Source organism: Crinia signifera, chromosome 3 (assembly GCF_055691185.1).
Source record: "Crinia signifera chromosome 3, ASM5569118v1, whole genome shotgun sequence".
NCBI classification, from domain to species: domain Eukaryota; kingdom Metazoa; phylum Chordata; class Amphibia; order Anura; family Myobatrachidae; genus Crinia; species Crinia signifera.
The window spans coordinates 202,363,601-202,388,683 of record NC_139219.1 but is presented as its reverse complement, the minus strand read 5'-3'; positions in this window follow the sequence as shown (position 1 = coordinate 202,388,683).

Here is a 25,083-nt window from a genome sequence, read left to right as displayed (position 1 = left end):
GATGGGAAGGAAGCCATCATCTTCCCCAGGAGCTGTACACATAGGTGAAGCTAAACCTGATGCGGTTGCAGAACCCTGCGGGTCAGGATCCTGATGCCACGGATCTTGTCCTCCGGTAAGAACACCCTCTGTGCTGTGCTGTCCAACCAGAGTCACAAAAACAGAATCCTTTGGAATCAGAGTGGACTTCTTGAAGTTCAGAATCCATTCCAGATTGATGAGGGTCTCAACCATCAGCTGCGCGTGTTCCTTCTCTACCGCAGCTGACGGTGCCTTGATGAGCAGATCGTATTATGGTCACCCCCTGACGAGGCGATAACGACCGACAGAATCTTTGTAAAGACCCTGGGTGCCGACGATAACCCAAAAGGCAGGGCCCTGATTTGGAAGTGGTCCTTCCCTATCGCAAACCTTAGGTAAGCCTGGTGAGGTTTCCAGATGTGAATGTGAAGGTAAGCATGAACTCGTTCGGTTCCAAGGATGCAATAACAGAGTGAATTGACTCCATCTGGAAGGGTTGGTATGAAACCAATAGATTCAGGGATTTGAGATTTAGGATGGGTCTGGTTGACCCATCTGGCTTGGGTACGAAAAAAAGATTTGAGTAGTACCCCTTGTTTCTCTGTGTCGACGGAACCGGAATGATGACCTGAGCCCTTAGTAAGATCTCTATTGCCTCTTGAAGTGCTGATCAATTGTCCTGAGACACGGGGAGAGCTGTGTTGAAAAACCGTGTGTGAGGAGGATAGTCGAACTGAATTCGATATCCATCCGAAATGAGCCTGCAAACCCAAGGGTCCTCTGAAAGGGAGAACCACTGGCTTCTGAAGTCCAATAGATGAGCTACCACCTCATGCCACTGGTTTCTGGGGTGGCTTAGGTTCTTGTGGGTGAGGGTTAGGCTGAGGACAGACTCTAGCATGAGTGCCTCTGGAGGACTGAAAAGGACGTCCTCTGCCTCAAAAGGAATGCTGTGGACGAAAGGACTGAAAAGACGGTCCTGTATAATGACGTCACGCTGGTGGAGCAGCTGAGGAAAGGAATGTTGACTTTCCCCCTGTTGCTTGCAAAATCCATTTATCTAGCTCCGGTCCAAACAGGATGTCTCCTGTGAAAGGGAGTCCTTCCACTGCTCGCTTGGACTCGGCATCCGCTTGCCATGAGCGAAGCCATAACGCTCTCCTAGCGGATATAGCAATGGCCGAGATACGGGCAGATATGAGCAAAATATCTTTTGCACGTCGCCTAAAAAAGCTGCAGATTCCTTTATGTGCTCTGCTAATTGTCCAAGGGCGTCCCGAGACATCTCTGTGTCCAATCCATCTAAAATCATTTCCGCCCACTTAGCATTGGCCTTATTTACCCAGGCCGATACTATGGATGGTCTTAGTTGGGCACCTGCCGCCATGTAAATGGTCTTTAGGGTGGCCTCTAGTTTGCAGTCCGAAGGATACTTCAAAGATAATGCTCCAGGGACCGGCAATGTAGTCTTTTTGGATAATCTGGACACGGATGCATCAACCGACGGAATAGTTTCCCATTTGCTTAAGGCAGCAGGATCAAAAGGATATAATCCTGTTTTGGGCAAGGAAAAACAATAGCAGACCTCTTTGTGTGACCAAAAAGGTCCAGTTCCTGAGGTTCAGGAGCAGGGTCCTCTGGTAAATTGAGAACCTGCTTTACCGCCATAATAAGGGCTTCTATGCCCCCAGGAGTGGGTTCTGATTCAATAGGGTCATCCTGAACCTCTTCCCACTCCCCTTCCTCCATTTCTTTAAATGGGGCCTGTTCCTCATCAGAATCATTCGACTATAATAGTCTGCAAGGGGCACTTCTGGCTACCCGAAGCCTGTCTCTGAGTCCTATTCATTGAAGTTGCTAAGGACTCCACCGACCTAGCCAGGGTTGAGACCCACGCAGGTTCTGCCCTGGGCAATTCAGCCATACATATTTCCTGCAAGCAGGGAAGCCCATTGGGGAGAAGGAGAATCATCCACCTGTGACGCAGGTGGGGAAGCAGAACAGACCTGCCATACAGTTGGCTTGCCGTCTGCTGAATACTGAAAAAATTTGGCATTACAAGAAATGCCTTCTGGGATGCTTTGGTGTTTGACCTGCCCGTCATGTTCCCCATGCAAGCCCGGCCTATACAAAACACTTACACCAACCACACACACCACACTTAAGAATTAAACCAGAGGCTCTGGGTCTTGGAGGAGAAGATCCACAAATAACTCCTCCAGGACGTGCCAAAGATACCTTGATGAGAGGATCATCTCCACGATACAACGTGAGTCTGGGTACGCCTGCTGATTACACCTATATCACTCTTCGCCATTACCATGGAAATGGTTTATATTAAATGACACTCACACCTTTTTCATAAACTAGTTTTTATTACAGTTTTGTATTTTTTGTGTTTCTCTATTTGGAAACTTACCTTTTTCCTGGTTGTCGGTATCAATACGAGAAAGACTCCAGTCAGAAGCTTGAGAGAAGTCTACAAAAACAGAACATCAAGTATTTCACTGCGCCACTTTTCTATTTTCCCAATTCTTTGCTCCATATGTATACCTTGTGAAGTTAGGGTGTAACTTCAGGGGACTGTGAATTGAGGCAGCACTGCGCCACGTAATTTCTGTCACTCCGTATTACAACTTGGAGGAGAACAAGCCTGTTACCCACAATTTACACAGAATACACCCCTGATGTCTATATCTATCTATCTATCTATCTATCTATCTATCTATCTATCTATCTATCTATCTATCTATCTATCTATCTATATATATATATATATATATATATATATACACATATATATACATATATATATATATATATATATATATATATATATATATATATATATATATATATATATATACACACAAAAATAGTGGATACACAGCGCCATAATATCAGACTCAGTCTAGCAATGAAAGCCTATTTCTAGGCAATAGTACCACTAAAAGTCCCAATGTATTCGGACTGCAGCTCCCTCCAATGATGATCCCTGGGATCCTCAGGAATAAAAGATGTCTGTGAAAAATAGAAGAGAAGAGGGGCGCTCCATAGTGCAAAAAAATGTTTTATTTCTTAAAAAGCACACAGCAGAAATAGCAAGCCAAAGGTTGCTCGTACCAAAATTTGCATCAGTGTGGGCTGAATACCACAAGGTTTAACAATCGATACGAGGCCAGGCAGGTCCACCAACAGTCCGGGGCACCGACAGGATTAGACACCCCATGCTGCATCTTCCCTCACGGGTTACACAGCGCGCTGAGGATCCTTCACGGGAACAGACAGCCGGGGGATGCCTGGACCAAACAAGCAGCGAGTAGCGAGCGTCACCGTAGCCACGCCCTAACGCTTTTCGTGGAACACTTCGTCAGAGGGCGTACGCTACTTCTGCTGTGTGCTTTTTAAGAAATAAAACTGTTTTATGGACTATGGAGCGCCCCTCTTCACACATATATATATATATATATATATATACACTTAACATCGGCACTCACCTTTCCTAGTTTTGGGGTGCCCTATGGCTTGTGACCACATTGTTTAAACAGACATTGGATGGGCTCTGCACACACTAAATTAACTGATAATAAATAGTGGAGATTTGGTTCATGAATTGATCAATGCATTTAAGCCTGCAGCCCCCGTCAAGGGACCCCACTTTTCTGCAGGTCCTACCACTATCGCTGAAAATGGCTGCAATACACATAGCTATCACATCAATGTTTGATACCAGGCATGCTATCAGGTCTGAAGCTCACAGCAGACTTTGCTTTTATAGGTGAGCAGCTACCAACACACCTGTCACTAATCATCTAGGGAAATGGCTAACACAAGCTATGGAATCTTAGTTAAAAACAGGGTGCATGAGAGAATGTGACCACAATAAGACTAATTAAAAAAATTAATCTAATAAACAATATATACACTTAACATCGGCACTCACCTTTCCTAGTTTTGGGGTGCCCTATGGCTTGTGACCACATTGTTTAAACAGACATTGGATGGGCTCTGCACACACTAAATTAACTGATAATAAATAGTGGAGATTTGGTTCATGAATTGATCAATGCATTTAAGCCTGCAGCCCCCGTCAAGGGACCCCACTTTTCTGCAGGTCCTACCACTATCGCTGAAAATGGCTGCAATACACATAGCTATCACATCAATGTTTGATACCAGGCATGCTATCAGGTCTGAAGCTCACAGCAGACTTTGCTTTTATAGGTGAGCAGCTACCAACACACCTGTCACTAATCATCTAGGGAAATGGCTAACACAAGCTATGGAATCTTAGTTAAAAACAGGGTGCATGAGAGAATGTGACCACAATAAGACTAATTAAAAAAATTAATCTAATAAACAATATATACACTTAACATCGGCACTCACCTTTCCTAGTTTTGGGGTGCCCTATGGCTTGTGACCACATTGTTTAAACAGACATTGGATGGGCTCTGCACACACTAAATTAACTGATAATAAATAGTGGAGATTTGGTTCATGAATTGATCAATGCATTTAAGCCTGCAGCCCCCGTCAAGGGACCCCACTTTTCTGCAGGTCCTACCACTATCGCTGAAAATGGCTGCAATACACATAGCTATCACATCAATGTTTGATACCAGGCATGCTATCAGGTCTGACAGGTGTGTTGGTAGCTGCTCACCTATAAAAGCAAAGTCTGCTGTGAGCTTCAGACCTGATAGCATGCCTGGTATCAAACATTGATGTGATAGCTATGTGTATTGCAGCCATTTTCAGCGATAGTGGTAGGACCTGCAGAAAAGTGGGGTCCCTTGACGGGGGCTGCAGGCTTAAATGCATTGATCAATTCATGAACCAAATCTCCACTATTTATTATCAGTTAATTTAGTGTGTGCAGAGCCCATCCAATGTCTGTTTAAACAATGTGGTCACAAGCCATAGGGCACCCCAAAACTAGGAAAGGTGAGTGCCGATGTTAAGTGCATATATTGTTTATTAGATTAATTTTTTTAATTAGTCTTATTGTGGTCACATTCTCTCATGCACCCTGTTTTTAACTAAGATTCCATAGCTTGTGTTAGCCATTTCCCTAGATGATTAGTGACAGGTGTGTTGGTAGCTGCTTACCTATAAAAGCAAAGTCTGCTGTGAGCTTCAGACCTGATAGCATGCCTGGTATCAAACATTGATGTGATAGCTATGTGTATTGCAGCCATTTTCAGCGATAGTGGTAGGACCTGCAGAAAAGTGGGGTCCCTTGACGGGGGCTGCAGGCTTAAATGCATTGATCAATTCATGAACCAAATCTCCACTATTTATTATCAGTTAATTTAGTGTGTGCAGAGCCCATCCAATGTCTGTTTAAACAATGTGGTCACAAGCCATAGGGCACCCCAAAACTAGGAAAGGTGAGTGCCGATGTTAAGTGTATATATTGTTTATTAGATTAATTTTTTTAATTAGTCTTATTGTGGTCACATTCTCTCATGCACCCTGTTTTTAACTAAGATTCCATAGCTTGTGTTAGCCATTTCCCTAGATGATTAGTGACAGGTGTGTTGGTAGCTGCTCACCTATAAAAGCAAAGTCTGCTGTGAGCTTCAGACCTGATAGCATGCCTGGTATCAAACATTGATGTGATAGCTATGTGTATTGCAGCCATTTTCAGCGATAGTGGTAGGACCTGCAGAAAAGTGGGGTCCCTTGACGGGGGCTGCAGGCTTAAATGCATTGATCAATTCATGAACCAAATCTCCACTATTTATTATCAGTTAATTTAGTGTGTGCAGAGCCCATCCAATGTCTGTTTAAACAATGTGGTCACAAGCCATAGGGCACCCCAAAACTAGGAAAGGTGAGTGCCGATGTTAAGTGTATATATTGTTTATTAGATTAATTTTTTTAATTAGTCTTATTGTGGTCACATTCTCTCATGCACCCTGTTTTTAACTAAGATTCCATAGCTTGTGTTAGCCATTTCCCTAGATGATTAGTGACAGGTGTGTTGGTAGCTGCTCACCTATAAAAGCAAAGTCTGCTGTGAGCTTCAGACCTGATAGCATGCCTGGTATCAAACATTGATGTGATAGCTATGTGTATTGCAGCCATTTTCAGCGATAGTGGTAGGACCTGCAGAAAAGTGGGGTCCCTTGACGGGGGCTGCAGGCTTAAATGCATTGATCAATTCATGAACCAAATCTCCACTATTTATTATCAGTTAATTTAGTGTGTGCAGAGCCCATCCAATGTCTATATATATATATATATATGTGTAAATGACCAGCACTCCCTATACGTCCATCCAATGGTTTCTTACCCGGTGCCTTCCTGTTAGGAGCTGGTCCTTAGATACAAGTTGTAGGCAAGAAGGTGGCACTCCCGGATTTTTAGTAAGTGAAAAAAGCAATTTTATTGCAGTACAGGTCATCCGACATGTTTCGGGCACAATCCGCCCGTCCTCAGGGATCAAAGTACATACATCAAGTGACCATTTAAATACACAAAGAAAACCCACCCCCAACAATCATTAGTGGCATATCATACTCACCTGTGTTCACCGGAGTCTGGCTCCCTGCCTGGCTTCACACGCTTCTCAGCGCCGTGGGTGACGCTAGGCTCAGCGCTTCCACAACGTCGGCGCTCCGCCGTGACGTCATCCCGCTTCACTGCTGTTTGCGTGTCAGACGCCGGCATCCAAGCCTCGCTCTGGCTCCCACAGGTTTCTATGGGAAAAGTAAATATAACACAACATTATGTATATAAAGTGCATCGTGCTTAAAACCAGCTGATACAGTACTAAATACCTATCCGCTCATTAAGACAGTAAAACGTTACTGACAAGTGTAATAAAAATTGTGAAAAAAAAAACAACAACATACATAAACAAAGTTGTGCCATTGTGAATAATGAATACATGTAATAAACGTTAAAAAAATGCATATAAACCACTTCTTCTAGTCTAAGTAAGTTTCAAGTAAATTTTAACCATGTTGTTATTTATATTATTTGTTACTTGGCTAGTGCTGGTTATCTGTTATAAGTAGGTGTCCATCCCACTACCGGAATGGTTCATCTACAAAAAATTATGTAATCCCGTTTGTTCATTTAAGCCTCTGGGCGAGATAGTGTCAAGAAGGAAAATCCATCTTGCTTCTGCCTGCAAGAGCATCCTACCTCTATTACCTCCCCTTTTAGGAATGGGGATATGGTCTATGATTTTTGACCGTATGCTGGCTATGCTGTGTCCTTTTGTTACACAGTGTCCAGCCACTGGATGATCACTGTCCCCTGATGTCAGTGCGTGACGGATGGCCGAACGGTGGTTCGCCATCCGTTCTTTGAACTGGCATTCTGTCTTGCCCATGTAGAAAAGTCCACATGGACAAGACAGAACGTAAACCACATAACGAGTGGTGCATGGCACCGGGTGTCTAATTTTGATCTTGCGCCCTGTGTGAGGGTGAGCTACGGTGTCACCCACCAACATAGAGCTACAAGTGGTGCATCCGACGCACCTGTAGCACCCAGCTGGTCTGCTTAAAAAGTGTTGGGGTGTGGCCTTCTTGTTCATTTATGTGACATCCACTTTGACAATCAAGTCTGCCAAATTGCGCCCCCTCTTGTATGCTGGCATGATTCTTTTGTCCTTTAGGCCCGCAAGGTCTTTGTCTGTAGAGACAATGGGCCATAATTTTTTGACCTGTTTGGTCATCTCTTGACTGCCATTAGCATATTGGGTAACCCAAGGGATCTTCTCTGCTAAATCTTTGTTTTTACTAGTGGGTTTAAGGACATCTTCCCTGCTAGAGGACATTACTCACATCACGGATTTACTCAGGTCTCTCTGTTTATAGCCACGCTGTACAAATTTGGATTGCATGTTAATTAAATCGATGTTTGCTTTTTCTTCGCTGCTGGTGATCCTCCTCACCCTCAGCATCTGTGAATAGGGTAACCCCTGTCGCAGTACCATAGGGTGGCAGCTATCATAGTGGAGCACCGTATTCCTATCGGTGCTTTTTACAAAGATGGATGTGTCAACTCTATTATGGTTCAGGCGAATGGTGACGTCCAAAAAGTTAATTTCCTGTTTACTCATTAGGTATGTAAATTTTACAGGACTATTTGAGCTGTTGTGTGTATCAAAGATGTTTTTCAGTTCTAGATCACTGCCTGTCCAAAATATTAACAAATCATCGATAAACCGTAAATACAGCAATGCTTTGTTGGCCTGTGGCCCCTGGTAAAAGAGATCATTATCAACGGTGTTCATATAGGCGTTCGCATACTGTACGTCGTATGCGTCGTATGCAAACGCCTATATGAACACCTTTGATAATGATCAAAGTATTGCTGTATTTACGGTTTATTTATGATTTGTTAATATTTTGGACAGGCAGTGAGCTAGAACTGAAAAACATCTTTGATACACACAACAGCTCAAATAGTCCTGTAAAATTTACATACCTAATGAGTAAACAGGAAATTAACTTTTTGGACGTCACCATTCGCCTGAACCATAATAGAGTTGACACATCCATCTTTGTAAAAAGCACCGATAGGAATACGGTGCTCCACTATGATAGCTTACACACCAAGTAAACGGCGCTAATGGACCACACTAATTAGTATTCCAAAACGTATAAATTTATTAAAAATACATAATACAATTTTAACAATACCACCGGCCGGTAGAGCTACCAAAAAAATGTGCACAATAATTTCTGACCATAAAAATTATAAAAAGAAAAAAGAAAGAAGAAAAGAAATAAAGCTTCTTTCTTTAGGCTGCAGCGTGTAGTAATATATCAATGTTCCATTATCATGAATCTAGGATTGCCTATTTAGGCTAGAGCATATATTGGATTTGAGGCTTAGTGGCTTTATTTTTCTCCTATTATGTCCACTTAGCAGTTTGAACAGTCCCAGAAATCTTATGAAACACTTTAGCAATCTTTGATGTTAGATATATTAGGCAAGCGTGTTAGTCATTCACACATACAGGCTTATTAGCCCTTAGAATTGCTCCAGACTGCAAGTGCTCTGCCAGTCAAGCAAAGCAGCGTTTTTTTGAAGAATAAAAATAATTGATACTTAGGCTTCCAAGCGAGTGCTTCCAAGCGAGTGCAGTGCTTCAATGCCCACTATGGGGTGGGAGTTCGCTGACCTGAAGCGGGTCCCCAGCTGTTGGTCTTCCCTATATTACAGCTCCTCTCTGGGACTCACAGCTCCGGCAGTTCTCCCCGGCTCACGTGGTGATACTTGTTTGCGGAAGTAGAAGTGACGCTCAATGACGCGTTTCCCCGCCTGTTCCTGGTCAGCGGCTTCATCAGCCTGATGAAGCCGCTGACCAGGAACAGGCGGGGAAACGCGTCATCGAGCGTCACTTCTACTTCCGCAAACAAGTATCACCACGTGAGCCGGGGAGAACTGCCGGAGCTGTGAGTCCCAGAGAGGAGCTGTAATATAGGGAAGACCAACAGCTGGGGACCCGCTTCAGGTCAGCGAACTCCCACCCCATAGTGGGCATTGAAGCACTGCACTCGCTTGGAAGCACTCGCTTGGAAGCCTAAGTATCAATTATTTTTATTCTTCAAAAAAACGCTGCTTTGCTTGACTGGCAGAGCACTTGCAGTCTGGAGCAATTCTAAGGGCTAATAAGCCTGTATGTGTGAATGACTAACACGCTTGCCTAATATATCTAACATCAAAGATTGCTAAAGTGTTTCATAAGATTTCTGGGACTGTTCAAACTGCTAAGTGGACATAATAGGAGAAAAATAAAGCCACTAAGCCTCAAATCCAATATATGCTCTAGCCTAAATAGGCAATCCTAGATTCATGATAATGGAACATTGATATATTACTACACGCTGCAGCCTAAAGAAAGAAGCTTTATTTCTTTTCTTCTTTCTTTTTTCTTTTTATCATTTTTATGGTCAGAACTTATTGTGCACATTTTTTTGGTAGCTCTACCGGCCGGTGGTATTGTTAAAATTGTATTATGTATTTTTAATAAATTTATACGTTTTGGAATACTAATTAGTGTGGTCCATTAGCGCCGTTTACTTGGTGTGTATGTTTTTTGCGTTTTCTGAGGGCTGAGTATCCCTTATAAACGGAAGCTGGGACCATCACTAGTGCCCTGCGCTTGGTTATACTTGTTTTGGCACTATGATAGCTGCCACCCTACGGTACTGCGACAGGGGTTACCCTATTCACAGATGCTGAGGGTGAGGAGGATCACCAGCAGCGAAGAAAAAGCAAACATCGATTTAATTAACATGCAATCCAAATTTGTACAGTGTGGCTATAAACAGAGAGACCTGAGTAAATCCGTGATGTGAGTAATGTCCTCTAGCAGGGAAGATGTCCTTAAACCCACTAGTAAAAACAAAGATTTAGCAGAGAAGATCCCTTGGGTTACCCAATATGCTAATGGCAGTCAAGAGATGACCAAACAGGTCAAAAAATTATGGCCCATTGTCTCTACAGACAAAGACCTTGCGGGCCTAAAGGACAAAAGAATCATGCCAGCATACAAGAGGGGGCGCAATTTGGCAGACTTGATTGTCAAAGTGGATGTCACATAAATGAACAAGAAGGCCACACCCCAAAACTTTTTAAGCAGACCAGCTGGGTGCTACAGGTGCGTCGGATGCACCACTTGTAGCTCTATGTTGGTGGGTGACACCATAGCTCACCCTCACACAGGGCGCAGGATCAAAATTAGACACCCGGTGCCATGCACCACTCGTTATGTGGTTTACGATCTGTCTTGTCCATGTGGACTTTTCTACATGGGCAAGACAGAATGCCAGTTCAAAGAACGGATGGCGAACCACCGTTCGGCCATCCGTCACGCACTGACATCAGGGGACAGTGATCATCCAGTGGCTGGACACTGTGAAACAAAAGGACACAGCATAGCCAGCATACGGTCAAAAATCATAGACCATATCCCCATTCCTAAAAGGGGAGGTAATAGAGGTAGGATGCTCTTGCAGGCAGAAGCAAGATGGATTTTCCTTCTTGACACTATCTCGCCCAGAGGCTTAAATGAACAAACGGGATTAAATCATTTTTTGTAGATGAACCATTCCGGTAGTGGGATGGACACCTACTTATAACAGATAACCAGCACTAGCCTAGTAACAAATAATACAAATAACAACATGGTTAAAATTTACTTGAAACTTACTTAGACTAGAAGAAGTGGTTTATATGCATTTTTTTAACGTTTATTACATGTATTCATTATTCACAATGGCAGAACTTTGTTTATGTATGTTGTTGTTTTTTTTCACAATTTTTATTACACTTGTCAGTAAAGTTTTACTGTCTTAATGAGCGGATAGGTATTTAGTACTGTATCAGCTGGTTTTAAGCACAATGCACTTTATATACAAAATGTTATGTTATATTTACTTTTCCCATAGAAACCTGTGGGAGCCAGAGCGAGGCTTGGATGCCGGCGTCTGACATGCAAACAGCGGTGAAGCGGGATTACGTCACGGCAGGGCGCCGACGTTGTGGAAGCGCTGAGCCTAGCGTCACCCACGGCGCTGAGAAGCGTGTGAAGCCAGGCAGGGAGCCAGACTCCGGTGAACACAGGTGAGTATGATATGCTACTAATGATTGTTGGGGGTGGGTTTTCTTTGTGTATTTAAATGGTCACTTGATGTATGTACTTTGATCCCTGAGGACGGGCGGATTGTGCCCGAAACATGTCGGAGGACCTGTACTGCAATAAAATTGCTTTTTTCACTTACTAAAAATCTGGGAGTGCCACCTTCTTGCCTACAACTTGTATGTATATATATATATATATATATATATATATATATATATATAAATATATATATACCCAGCAAGGGTTAACAGGGGCCGCTGGTTGCAGTAATCCTATAATTAGAAAAGAGCCAGCCATTATTAGGGTAACTGTACATGTGACTGTACATGTGTGTGTGTGTTAGCATGTAGTATAAGGGCCGCGCCATGCCCACCTCAGATTATACACATCACCCCCCTGCAGCCACTGACCTATCCCTCCTGCTTGAAATGGTGCCTTTCTGAGATCGGTACCTTCTCACTGTCTCCGCGCCCAGAGCTTAGGTGACACCTCGCTCCCCCCCTGCCACGCACCCCTCCAACCCTATACCAAGTGCAGAGGAGCGACAGGAGTCAGGGAAACAGCGGGGATCAGCGCTGCATGCCGGGGGTGATCCAAGATGGCGGCGCCGCAAGCGAGATGTCGCCGCCATGCATGGAAAGACCACTCAGCTTGCAGACTGGGAGGAAAAAGGGGGATAAAATTTCTTACCCCCCAAGGCTTACTACCACGTGTGGCTGGCAGTCCCTTTGGTGGCTAGGGCTGGCAGGGTCACAAAAGTCTGGGCAGGAAACTTTGATTAGGCTCTGACCGACAGCCTGGTGTAAAACCAGGGGAGCAGGATACCCGGACCCAGGCTTTTTGCAGAAGAAGGGAAGGGATCCTTAAAGTGAAATATTAGTTGAAGACCTGCAAGAGCAGGTAGAAATGTGACCAGCTCCCTGGGCACAATTTTCTAACTAGAGGGCTGATGGGTCTTAGAGGGGAGGAGCCAGCCTTACCTAAACAAATTAGCAGTGCCTAGCTCCCAGCATTCTCAGCTCTAAACCCCCAATGTGAATTCCAGTGTCACCTGCTGCATGACAGAGACATATCTTTTAACCCTAGGACCCAACAAACCCCCACCACATGCCAGTACTTGAGAACCAAAAGTTGCTGTAGGTCCTATAAAAGTTAGATTAAACTACTGGAAACACAGAACCCATATATCATAGATAATAAACTCACATATACAGACAGTCCCTAACTCCATGCAGTACCCCTCCTTTCTCATCTACTGTTAATTGGTTCTTGAGTGTACAGCAAGTCTGGGGATTCAGTTACATTATTTATTTGTATCTAATCAGCTGCTTATTGCTGAAGTTTATTATAGTTTCATAATTGCATATTACTTATAAGGAGCTATTATCATGAAAAAAAATATTATACATTTGTATTTAATATTTGGACATTACAGTAGTACAGATTATTTTGACATAACATATTTAAAATAAAAAGTCAATAATAACTTCATGAATTCTGGTCCCATGTAAGTAACATTTTGAGGTGGTATATCATTTATGATAGTAACCTAAACTTAAATCCTTTAAGATGCCAGCACTTTATGGTCAAAAAAATAAGTCTGTAATCATACCATGCTGCAAAAAGTTAACTACCTTAATTTTAACATTAAGCTTGTACTGTATTCTTAAAAAAATATTATTAGCATATATCTATCTATCTATATATCTATATATATATCTATATATAGATAGGGGTTTTCTCTAATGTAGAGACACAGGCACTCGCCACTTTATCAAAATAACGCCAGATTTTTCTTCAAGCGCCAAGTAGATGCACTGCTTTGCATGGGACTGTTACACCATTGGATTACACAGGACAACTACAACTTCCTCACAGTACCCTTCCCAGTTTGCCCCATCATCTATACACTCCCAAAAATACACAAATCGGACACAAATCCCCCTGGCAGACCCATTATTTCTGCCCGCAATTCCTTACTCCAACCACTGGCTATGTTTGTAGATTTCTTTTTGCAACCCCTAGTAACATCTGGGCACACTTATGTCCGCGACACAAGTGACTTTATTGCACAGCTTAAAAGCACATACCCGACCGAGCAACCCCTCCTGGCGACAATGGATGTGAGTTCATTATATACCGTCATACCCCACGACGACGGCCTCAGGGTCCTATGTAAGAAACTAGATACTCGCATCGAACGAAGCCCCCCAACAGACTTTCTGGTTGACCTGGCAACTCTGATCCTCCAATGCAATCACTTTATGTACCAACAGCGTTACTACATCCAAATCGCAGGGACTGCGATGGGGTCCAGCTTTGCCCCATCGTATGCCTGTCTATACATGCAAGAGAATGAGGACCACTTTATATTGCCTAAGTTCAACCAAAAGATTCAGATCTTCAAACGTTACATAGACGACATCTTTCTGGTATGGCGAGGCTCAAAGGATGAGTTTGTAGAGATGATCACTCTCCTTAATGGTATGGACCATCCTATCCGGTTTACATATACAATTGATGCTACGTCCATCAGCTTCTTGGACATCTGCGTGAGCATGGACAATGACCAATTCCAAATGAGTCTATACCGAAAGAGCACTGACAGAAATACTCTGCTGGTCACAAACAGTCAGCATCCCCACGGCCCTTAAAGAAAACCTGCCCGTATCACAATATATGCGGGTGATACGCAATAACACCAATTCAACCACCATGGAAAAACAATTGGCCACGATGACCGAGCGGTTCACAGACCGTGGCTATACCCGTGAGGTTTTGAATAGATGCTTGTGGAAGGCAAAGACCAAGCTGGTCCAACAAAAGAACAGGGTGGCAACGCTCCCAACAAGAGCACCTCGCATGACGTTTGTCAATACCTACAACCACGCATCGTCCACAATAATAAGAGCCTCCAGAAGAATTGGCCTATGATCTCCACAGATCCCAACTTAAAATTGCAACGCCATACACACCCCATGATGGCATATAGTAAAGGCCCCAATTTAAAACAGCTACTTATGCGCCCTACTCTATGCCCTGAACCTAGACAGACCACCTCGTGGCTATTATCTCAATGCCCTGGCTGTTATAAGTGCACGGGGTGCATGACTTGTAATAGTATGCTGACTGGTCCCTCCTTTCCCCACCCACACTCGGAGAAATCCATCAAAATACGGTTTCGCCTTCACTGCCTCCTTGACCATGTAATATATCTTGACTTGTCCCTGTGGGTTGGCCTATACCGGTATGACCACTCGTAAATTTAGGGAGCGGATGGTGGACCATAGGAATTCCATCCGGGCTGCCCTCGACACCGATAAAACTGACTTACCAATCCCAAAGCATTTCATCACGGCTGGACACCAGATCTCAAGTCTTCGCTGCTGTCTAATCGATTGGGTCCCCCCACCTCCAAGGGGAGGCGACCGTGGACTCCTACTCAAAAAGAAAGAAAGCCGCTGGATATACCAGTTGGGCACCCTTGCACCCAGAGGCCTCAATGAAAACAACCCTCTCAATATATTCCTTAAATACACATTGCTCAGTTGCGTTGCGTTACCCTCTGCACGTTGATACTAACAGTTATATTGACATGTTCTATCCCATTTCCAGTCTAAATTCTGTGTCTAGATTATCTATCTAATACGTCTATATAGACTTAAGATCACCTTCTGCACTTGATGGGCTTCTTTGACAGTCACTGGTTTCTTGGTCCTTTACACACTCACCTGTTACAGCATTTGATTACATAGTGTGTTTATACTGTGCATGCCATGAACCTCTGTATTGAATAGTTCTTTATTCTTTATTTTTGTTCCGCTGACCTTACTATGGTCCTTTACCATGCACATGTTTGATCTGGTTAACCCACCCACCTCTGGTATGTGTGTATTGTCCCTGATGCACCTGGTTTTATTCTATTGCAGGATATATACCAGCATAAAAGGTCCAGATCGCTCCAGGATACCCTCCTTGAAGTAATCTGTAACCTGCTGTGTATGTCACCTTGTTCCCTCATCGCTATTTCATCCCTTAGCTTGTCTGACATGCATAACCTTCCGATTCCCGGAAGTGTTGCGTTCCAACAGCCTATATACGTCATTGCACACATTTCAGAGGCCTGATGCGCTGCACTCCGCTCCCCGGGCATGACGCGTCAACCAGGGATGTCTGCATTTAGTTCCATTTTTTCAGCTGACACGCACGGAGCGTTTTCCTTGGGACACTGCGCTCCAATACACAGAGATGGCACTTCCGGTCTCCGAACTTCCGGGACCGGCTTGCGCTTCACATGCGGTCCACGAATGCCGCTTGTTCCGATGCACATCACACAGGATGTGATGTCATTCGGACAAACGGCGGGACCCGGCGCCCCTGTGACTTCCGGCATTAGGGTATTTAAACCAGGCCAGGGCAGTCTCTCAGCGTGTGTTCATTCCTGCCCCTGGCTGGTTTGCACGCGGTACACTTATGTCTCTGCTGAATCCTTTTTGACTCACCTTAAAACGTAAGTTTGATTTGTGTTTACACCACCTTGAAGTACTTAACCATGTATATGCACTGATGGGCATTTTTGCATTGCTTTTGTACTTATTCAGGCTCCTTGATAAAGGTCCAATGTTATATGGACCGAAACGTCGGAGTATGGTGATGTTTTTGAATATAGCTCTTCTGACATGTTGAAGAAATAAACGTGACAAGTATTTTTATCAAAATCTGGTATTATTTTGATAAAGTGGCGAGTGCCTGTGTCTCTACATTAGAGAACATACCAATGAATTGGAGTACGGAGCAAGCTCTGGACTCCTTCACGGACACCCCACCGCTGATATTAGTTTCCCTAAGTGAGAGTACGGTCTACACCCACAAAATTATATATATATAGATATATATAGATATACATACAATAATGGTGTTGCAGGTTAGACACTCCAAGCAAATCCAAAGAGACTTGAGCTGGTGCAAGGCATTGTGTCATGTGTCATAGAGTGACAGCGGGAGGTGCGGCTAGGACTGGGGCATCCCCGGGTCGGAGCTAAGCTGGAGGCTTGGCTCACTCCGGAGGTCTGTGACGTCCTGTGTATGTAATGATAGCAGCCACTGTACGGGTGACAGTGCTGCCTGTTTCAGAGTGCACTAGGTGGAAGGGAGGGAGGGAGGGATGAAAGAGAGGTGCCATTTGGGGATGATGTTGCTGGACCCGCAGTCACTACCCCACACTCCCGCTACCATAGATACCAGTATGCAGTGAAAAATAAACAAGTGCAAAAGACAATATCAGATTGAGCCGATATCCACATACCTGTAGGTAAAAACAGCCCGCCAGCAGTATAATGTCAACAGCAACTGTAGATGTGGGTGGCCGATATCAACAATGACAGTACCGGCATCGGCATACACAATGTTAAAGAAGAACGATCTCACAAAAAACATGCTGTTTACAGACAGCAGCAATAATTACCAGTATGGTTGGTAGAGTGAGCATGGGGGATACGTGGGGGACCCAGTTTGTGCATCCTCTGTTGTTAACGATGTAAGTAAGAAAGCAATTCCCCAACACAATTCCCCAACACTGCCCACAGGCAGCTTCCCCTTTTAATCACTCCCAGAACTGCACCTGAACTGTAAGGAGAAGTTGATTAACCTGGTGTGTTATAGGATGGAAAGTAGTAAATCAACACAAGCATACCCAAAACCCAGGCCTCTATTACACTTCACAGCTATATTTTATTTATGTGATGACATGGGGTGGTTTTGCTGGACTGGTTTTGTAGCCCAGGTGTAAACCCCATAGTGCTAGGGACCTGCTCGAAATAGGTGACCTTGACACGGTGGGCAGGCACATACTGTATCTTTGCCCAATTATATGCTAACAACCTCATAAATTAAATATAAAAAGGAATATATGTTAACAGTAATGAGTGCATAGTGCACCCGCAAACACTCTCTGTTTTGCATGTAGCTAAAAACCTCAGCAAAGTAGCACCTCTCATGACAGGGTGTGCAGTCTTGGCCCGCCTCTTCCTATATAGTATATATTGTCTAATTTAGCTCTTCAAATGATAAATCATTCATTGTGGTATACAGTAGGGGGTGATTGACTCGGTAAGCTGTGAAGCTCACAGCTTACTGACTCCTTGTGATGCCGCCCCACCAAATACATGCCCCCCTGCTGCCATTTCCCCTCACAACCATGCAAGGGCACGTGTTACGAAGACACAACCCTCTCATGTGCCTGCAACAGGAGAAATCATTCGGTGGTTGCCGACCATCGAACGATTTTGCCTGCCATTTCAAATAGAAGTCAATGGAGATTACGGGCGCTGGGACAAAGACAGGACAGGTTGCCGACGACATGTGATGTCAGCTTTCCACCCCTGGCAGACTTCATCCCTCCTGCATACATGGGAACGCCAAGAATTTTCATCGGGACACTCATGAAATGCTGGGCATTCCCATGGCCCAACGCCACCACCGTCTCTGTCTGCCCCTGCCTTTCCCTCTACGCTGCAAACGGTCTGGCGACATTGTAAATCATAGAGGCCATTCGCAGTCAGGGATTGCACATGCGCATGCATATCTGTGCATGCGCAAATACTGACCATCTGGGCAGGGGCCGAATTTGGTTCACCAAGAGTGAACCAGAATTATCCCCACAGTCCATTACCCTCAATTAATATAAAATTTGAGAATGCAGCAGAAGATGTGATAAAGCGGAATGGCATCATTGGGTCGGCAAAATGTTGGTCGACATTCAATAGGTCGACACCGTTGGGTCATTGTACTGGAAAGTCAACAGGGGTCTAGGTCGACATGGGACAAGGTCGACAGGTGTCTAGGTTAACACAACCATTAGGTCAACGTGGGTTAGGTTAACAGTCAAAAGGTCGACATGGGGTTATTCACTGTTTTTTTAAAAAAGAATGTCAGCAGTCGACATGGACACAGTTTTAAGTACACTGTGTCCCCTCGCATGGCTTTCCTCACTCGCCATGCTTCGGGCACGGTGCCTCAGTATGCACGGCACACTATTTTATTCTCCCACAATGTCCTAGTGGATGGTAGGGCATGAAATACTGCCTCTCGGCACATGTCGGTTTAAAAAACAGTGAAAAACCACGTCGACCTTTTGACTGTCGACCTAACGTTTGTGTTGACCTAGACACCTGTCGACCTTGTCCCACGTCGACCTAGACCCCTGTCGACCTTGAGCCATGTTGACTTTGACCCCTGTTGACCTTCTAGTACAGGGGTGGCCAACCGGTCAGAGGTAAAGAGCCGAAAAATATCGGTAGTCAAGCTAAAGAGCCGACATCATGCGCGCGCCGAAGGCGCATGCGCCAAAAAAAGGGGCATGGTCTATTTTGACCCCTTGAGTGGGTGTGATACAAATATGCCTCCAATAGTGCCAGATACACATATGCCCTCCACAGTGCCAGGTATGCACCACACGGTGCCGGGTATGCCCCCACAGTGCCAAAAAGCTGGTATGCCCCCACAGTGCCACAAACTGCTATGTCCCCACAGTGCCACAAACTGCTATGCCCCCACAGTGCAAATTTCCCAGCAGCAGCACTCACCATTGTTGCTGCTGCTGCCAGGCGAGGAGAGGACAGTCTGGTGTCCCCCTGCAGTCCTCCTGTCATGTCACCGATGGGAGGAGAGCACCGCACACCGCGCATCTACTCCACCCTCACTTCCCTGTGACTGGGCCGCCCACCAATCGAAGCTCGCTGGCTGGCTCCTGATTGGCTGCTGGCCCACGAGCTCTGATTGGTGGATGGCCCAGTCACAAGGATGCACAGTAAGGGGTAGGAGAGATGCATGATGCGCGCTATTCTCCCATCAGAAAGAGAAGGGATTCAGGGAACCGGCAGCAGGGGGGACTGGGACAGACGGTGGGCGGCGGGCAGCAGTGGGAGCAGGAGCCGCACTTTACAAGGGGGAGAGCCGCATGAGGCTCAAGAGCCACAGGTTGGCCACCACTGTTCTAGTATGTCGACCCAACGGTGTCGACCTAATGACTGTCGACCATCTTGATGTCGACCCATCGACCGTATCCCGATATAACATATCAGTTTACATTTATACATACAGACAAATGTTTATAATCCAGGGAAGAATTTTTCCAAACCATACATGGAATACAATTGAAAATCGATACCAGTTCATTCAGGGGAATATTTCTGAAACCACACAGAGTAAATAATTGATACCAATCAATAAAGCCATGCCAGAAGTATTAAACATATAATTCAATAGGTTTCTATAATAATTTTCAGAGTTATATGTATTTTTATCAGCTAGCGCTGTACCTGCTGGAAGGAAATGATCCGTTTTGAAATACCCTATTAGTTTGTTAAAGTCATTGTTTGTCACACACAACATTTTTCCAAGACTAATGAGACAGAAAAGTAAATATTTTATGGCATGTGACACATTTTTATACTATAGTGTGACATTTTGTAGATGTCACATAACGTGACTCAATTGTTAATTGAACTATAACTATAACCATACTTCTGCATCCTTATTTCAGCCATTTTGCTTTTGAACTTACTGAAATCTATACTAACAGTATTTATCCTATGAAGCTTAAATTAATTTAAATCTTTATGCTTTATATGTCAGCATAATTAATGTGTACTCTATAGGAAATTACTTATGTTTTAATATTTTACTTATTGTTTCTTTAAATAAACCAACTAAATTCTCATAATCATTGCAGTTTTTTTTTTTTTTTTTTTCTTTATTAGTTAACAATGTTGTGTTATATTGGTATAGGTATACATTTTGTCTGTTAAGTACTACAACTATGTAAGCCATCAATAAGATATATACAATTTAAAATGATTAGATTTTCCCGAACACAAATCAAGATTACCCCATTGGTCCTTAAAGCTTCCTAATGTATGCATTACTTTATTTAAAAGTGAGTGGGTTTATTTATTTATTTTCAATTTGCCCTTTTTCCCTCCTACTCTTTGGACAGTTGTTATTTTTCTGACCTATTTCTTCCCTCTCCCAATATTTGAATTTTTCTTATTCCTTATTTCTTACTTATTTAAAGATTTAGGAACTCAAATGTGGGGCAGCGGTGGATAGTCGCACCCATGAGATACCAAGTGTTTCCTGGGCATTTCCATGGTAAACGGGCCATGACATCGGTGCCGGGGCGGGCAGCTGACATCATTGGATGGGGCGGATTTAGGAATGATGGCCACCCTAGGCACAACTGTAAGGCCCCCCTTCTCCTACTTGTATTATTTTAATTGATTGGTTATAAGCCTTCTTTTGATATTAGCAGCTTTTATATTATTCTATTAAATTGGCTACGACTTTTACATTTGTAGTTATTTATACATATTTACTAAGTAGGGCAGCTTATAGGGGCAGTGTGCGCATGTCCTACCCATTTAGACACTCCATTTAAGATGGCATATTAAAAAGTACAGTGGAAATATTTAATACTGGTAGATTTCCGGCTGATAGTAGCAATACAGGCATCCAAATGGCACCCCCACACAATTGCCGCCCCCTAGGCACGTACCTTGTGTGTCTAATGGGAAATTCGGCACTGCTGTTGGTGGTACCTTAGGATTGGAATTGAGATCTCATGGTATTTGTTAATATCCAGTTTTCCATTTGGAAATCCTCCCTCTATATTATAATATTAATAATAATAATAATAATAATAATAATAATAATAATAATAATAATGATATTTATAGTGAACTTTTCTCCCAATAGGACTCAAAGTGCTTTACCATTGTATTATATTTTATATCGGTCATTGGCAGGGGCGGGCTGGGCCGGGGGGCAGGGTGCCATGTGCCCCCCGGGCCACTTCATTTATTAGTACTACGGGCCGACTGTCAGCGGCTGCTGGCCGCAGCTAGGCAATAGTGTGCGCTGTTTATACCCCCTTCAGCGGTTAACCCTAAGCGGCAGATGAGGGCCGGCTGTAGGAGGAGTCAAGCAGCGTGGGAGAATGGCACGGCCGACCTGGCTTGGCACATGGGACCAGCGCAGAGTGGGGTGTGAGACTGGCGCAGCTGGAAGCAGGGGGATGGTGCTGTCGGGCACAGGAGATCGGTGCCAGCCGGAGCGGATGACTGGTGCGCAGGGGACCAGCAGCACTTGCAGGAGACTGGGACGGCGATGTCAGGAGCAGATCCACGGCGCAGGGGACCAGCACAGGGGAAGCAAGAGACTGGCACCACCAGAAGCTGGGGAGCAGCGCTGGCGGGAGCAGGGGACAAATGCAGCAGGTACATTGTAACAGTGTGGCAGCAGATGTGAACGGGAGTTAGGAGGGGTGCAAACTAAGTGATGCCTGTCAGCCTTTCAAACTCCTGCTCTCCATCTCTCACCCCCCCCCCCCCCATCTTGGCCTCTATTTTGCTCTCTATCCATCCCCTCTCTCTGTCCTTCCTTTCTCACAGTCTCTACTTCTTTCTCTCTACCTAGCACTTAGCACTGTCTCTCCCTCCCCTGACACCCCTCTCCCTCTCTCTCTTTCCTTGACACCCCCTGGTTAGGTCTAAATTGAAGTGGGATAAGGGACCTCCTGATCTCATAGGGTAGGAGAGGGGATGGAGAGAGGAAGAGCAAGCTTGGAACAAGGGTCCCAAACGGACCCTCGCGGAATCGCTTTGCTCACCACGCTTTCTTGCTCATCCACCTCTGCTAAAGTTCTAGTTATGCTCCTGCTGGTTGGTGCTTCTAGCAGAGGGGTGTACGGTTGGTGAGTGAGTGGGAGCTTTTATACAGTCCTTTGTTAGTCCATACTTAGGTAATATTAAGCCTGTGGTTTCCAGTTATTACACGGGAGCAGCAGCCTGTGGTGTCCTGTTTTGATACAGGGGAGCAGCCTTTGGTGTCCTGTTATTATACAGGAGGAGCAGCCTGTGGTGTCCTGTTATTATACAGGAGGAGCAGCCTGTGGTGTCCTGTTATTATACAGGAGCAGCTGCCTGTGGTGTCCTGTAATTATACAGGAGGAGCAGCCTGTGGTGTCATGTTATACCTTTGATGCGCTGTTACTTATGGGCCAGTGCTCTGGACTTGCCCCCCAGACTATAAGTTGCCAGCCAGCCCCTGGTCATTGGAATGTCCTTTGTTACATAAAAGTGACTAATATGAGTTTTTTTTGTATGGGGGTCATTTAAAATGTGCTCTGTGTGACATTGCGGTCACCAGAATGTTATCTGCATTGTATGGAGGACACTACTTTGTAAATTATGTAATTACCTGGTAATCGATATACAACAGTTCATTATATTCTTAAAGATGAACCATAACAAGAGTTATATTTTTCAGGTAATAAAAAAATACTGCTTATTCTATAATGGGAATGGTATAAATCAGCTCAGATGGCTCTGTGATGTGTGTTATACTGTACTGTTGAAAGACATAGGGATGGTACTGTATGTAATTCAGTGCCATTTTTTCAACAAGTTCAGAAAACAGACGCAATTTAATACAAAAGTCCATTTGTTATTGGCTAGCCAAAATAAATGGACTATCTGAATACCCCCCATAAAGACAATAACTTGTCTAGAGAAACAGTATTGGCCACAAACATTCAGAATCCCAAGCACAGTTGGAGGTAAATATTTGCACTACTACTGTATGTTATATATAGAGGTCCTGGGTAAGATCAGCATACTTTGTCCATTGAAGAGTATGCAGACTAATACAAATAGGCAGATATATGTATTTTTAAGTGGCCTAATATTTAAGTTTCAGTTGTTTGCAGAAGTTCAGAAAATGCATCTAAATGTAAATTCTCACTATGCAAATCCATAAAGAGTCTGGGGGACTAGACAGCCCCAAGGCCCCTGGCCATCTACTTTAAATTTGCATACCAGCTTTTCTACTTACGGACATCAATCACTGAGCTGCTCAAAAAATATGTTAATTTTCTATATCATTAGAAACATACAACAACTTAAGGTGTACACTTTATATTAGAAGCAGACATGGGGTGCCACATCCCCACTTCCACACTTTGCCACACCTTGTATCCATGCTCCCCCAATCACAGCACACCCTTGTCATTTGTTTATGAATGTACCCATGTGTGGGAAATCCTAATAATTCACTTTCAAGTGTTGCAGTACATGGGCCCACTCATCAGCTGAGATTTTAGGAGAACTGCTCAACTGAAAGCAATATATATATTGTACTTTTTTAAACTTATTTACAGTTTATGGGACTTCTCTCATCATGTCTGACAGCAGAAGTTCGGGTTTATTTCCACACTAAATACTATCTATTATACTTATGAATGGTTTGTGGTATACTTACAATATTCATAATACAAGATGTATTTGTAAATAATATATGTATTTGTAGGAGGTAAAATCTGTTGTGATTGCAGTACACATTAGATTATAGTATTTTACATATTATTTTGTTCCATATATTGTTGTATTGACCTTATACAGTATCTATCAAGAGTTTTCTCATGATTGCATTTATGGTATGTTAGCAGTACACACTATTAGTTTTTGGAGGTCATTATGATTGACCTGCCAAGCTGCAAAATTCGCAGCTTTGAGGGTCATTTAAACACCACCTGCTGCCCGCACAAACGCCAGCCCCCCTCCCATGCCGATTTCATTGCACGCATGTGAATGGATGTTTAACATAAACATCCATTGGCAGGCTTGCGTGCAGGGTTGAAATCATTTGAAGGTTGTGACCATCTAAATGATTTTTCAAGCACTCGCAGATCTGACCTTAGATCTGTGTCACCCTTGTACGAGAAGAGGGCGGGCAGCTGACATCAGCCTGATGTCAACTGCCAGTCCCCATGTCAGGGCCATATCAGCACCCCCCCTTCCCCTTCAGGGCCATAACTAGTACATTGTGGGCCCCATATTAAAATTTTGAAAGGGCCCCTGCTTTTTGGTAGGGTCAATTTATTTCAGCACCCTATGAATAGCGCCAGGAGGGAGCTCCCATGGCTAGTCAAATCAGCTTGCTGTTATGTCAGAAAATGTCGGTACTCATGGACATTTAGTCACAAGTATTCTCTGAATAATGTGCATTGACGCAATGCTGTTTAAACTGCACTAGGTCAAAGAGCAGCATTGCTTAGATAGTTTTGTCAGATTTTTGCTTACATTTCTCCTGGGGTGCATGCAGAAATCCCTAGGTTAGGACTTAGAATCCCGTTGATTTGAATAGCCCAAGGGAGCTCTCTCACAGCGCTGTAAGAGAATGATGGAGAGAGAGTGAGGGAGAGAGGAAGAGTGAGTGTCCAACAGAGAAAGTGAGAGACATGGACTGATAGAGGTTCCCAGGGAGAGACAAGGGGTGAGAGAGGGTGCTAGGGAGAGAAAGGGAAGAGAGACAGGGAATGAGAGAGGATGTCACGGAGATAAAGGAGGATAGAGGGGGAGAAATAGGGTGTTAGGGATAGAAATAGAGAG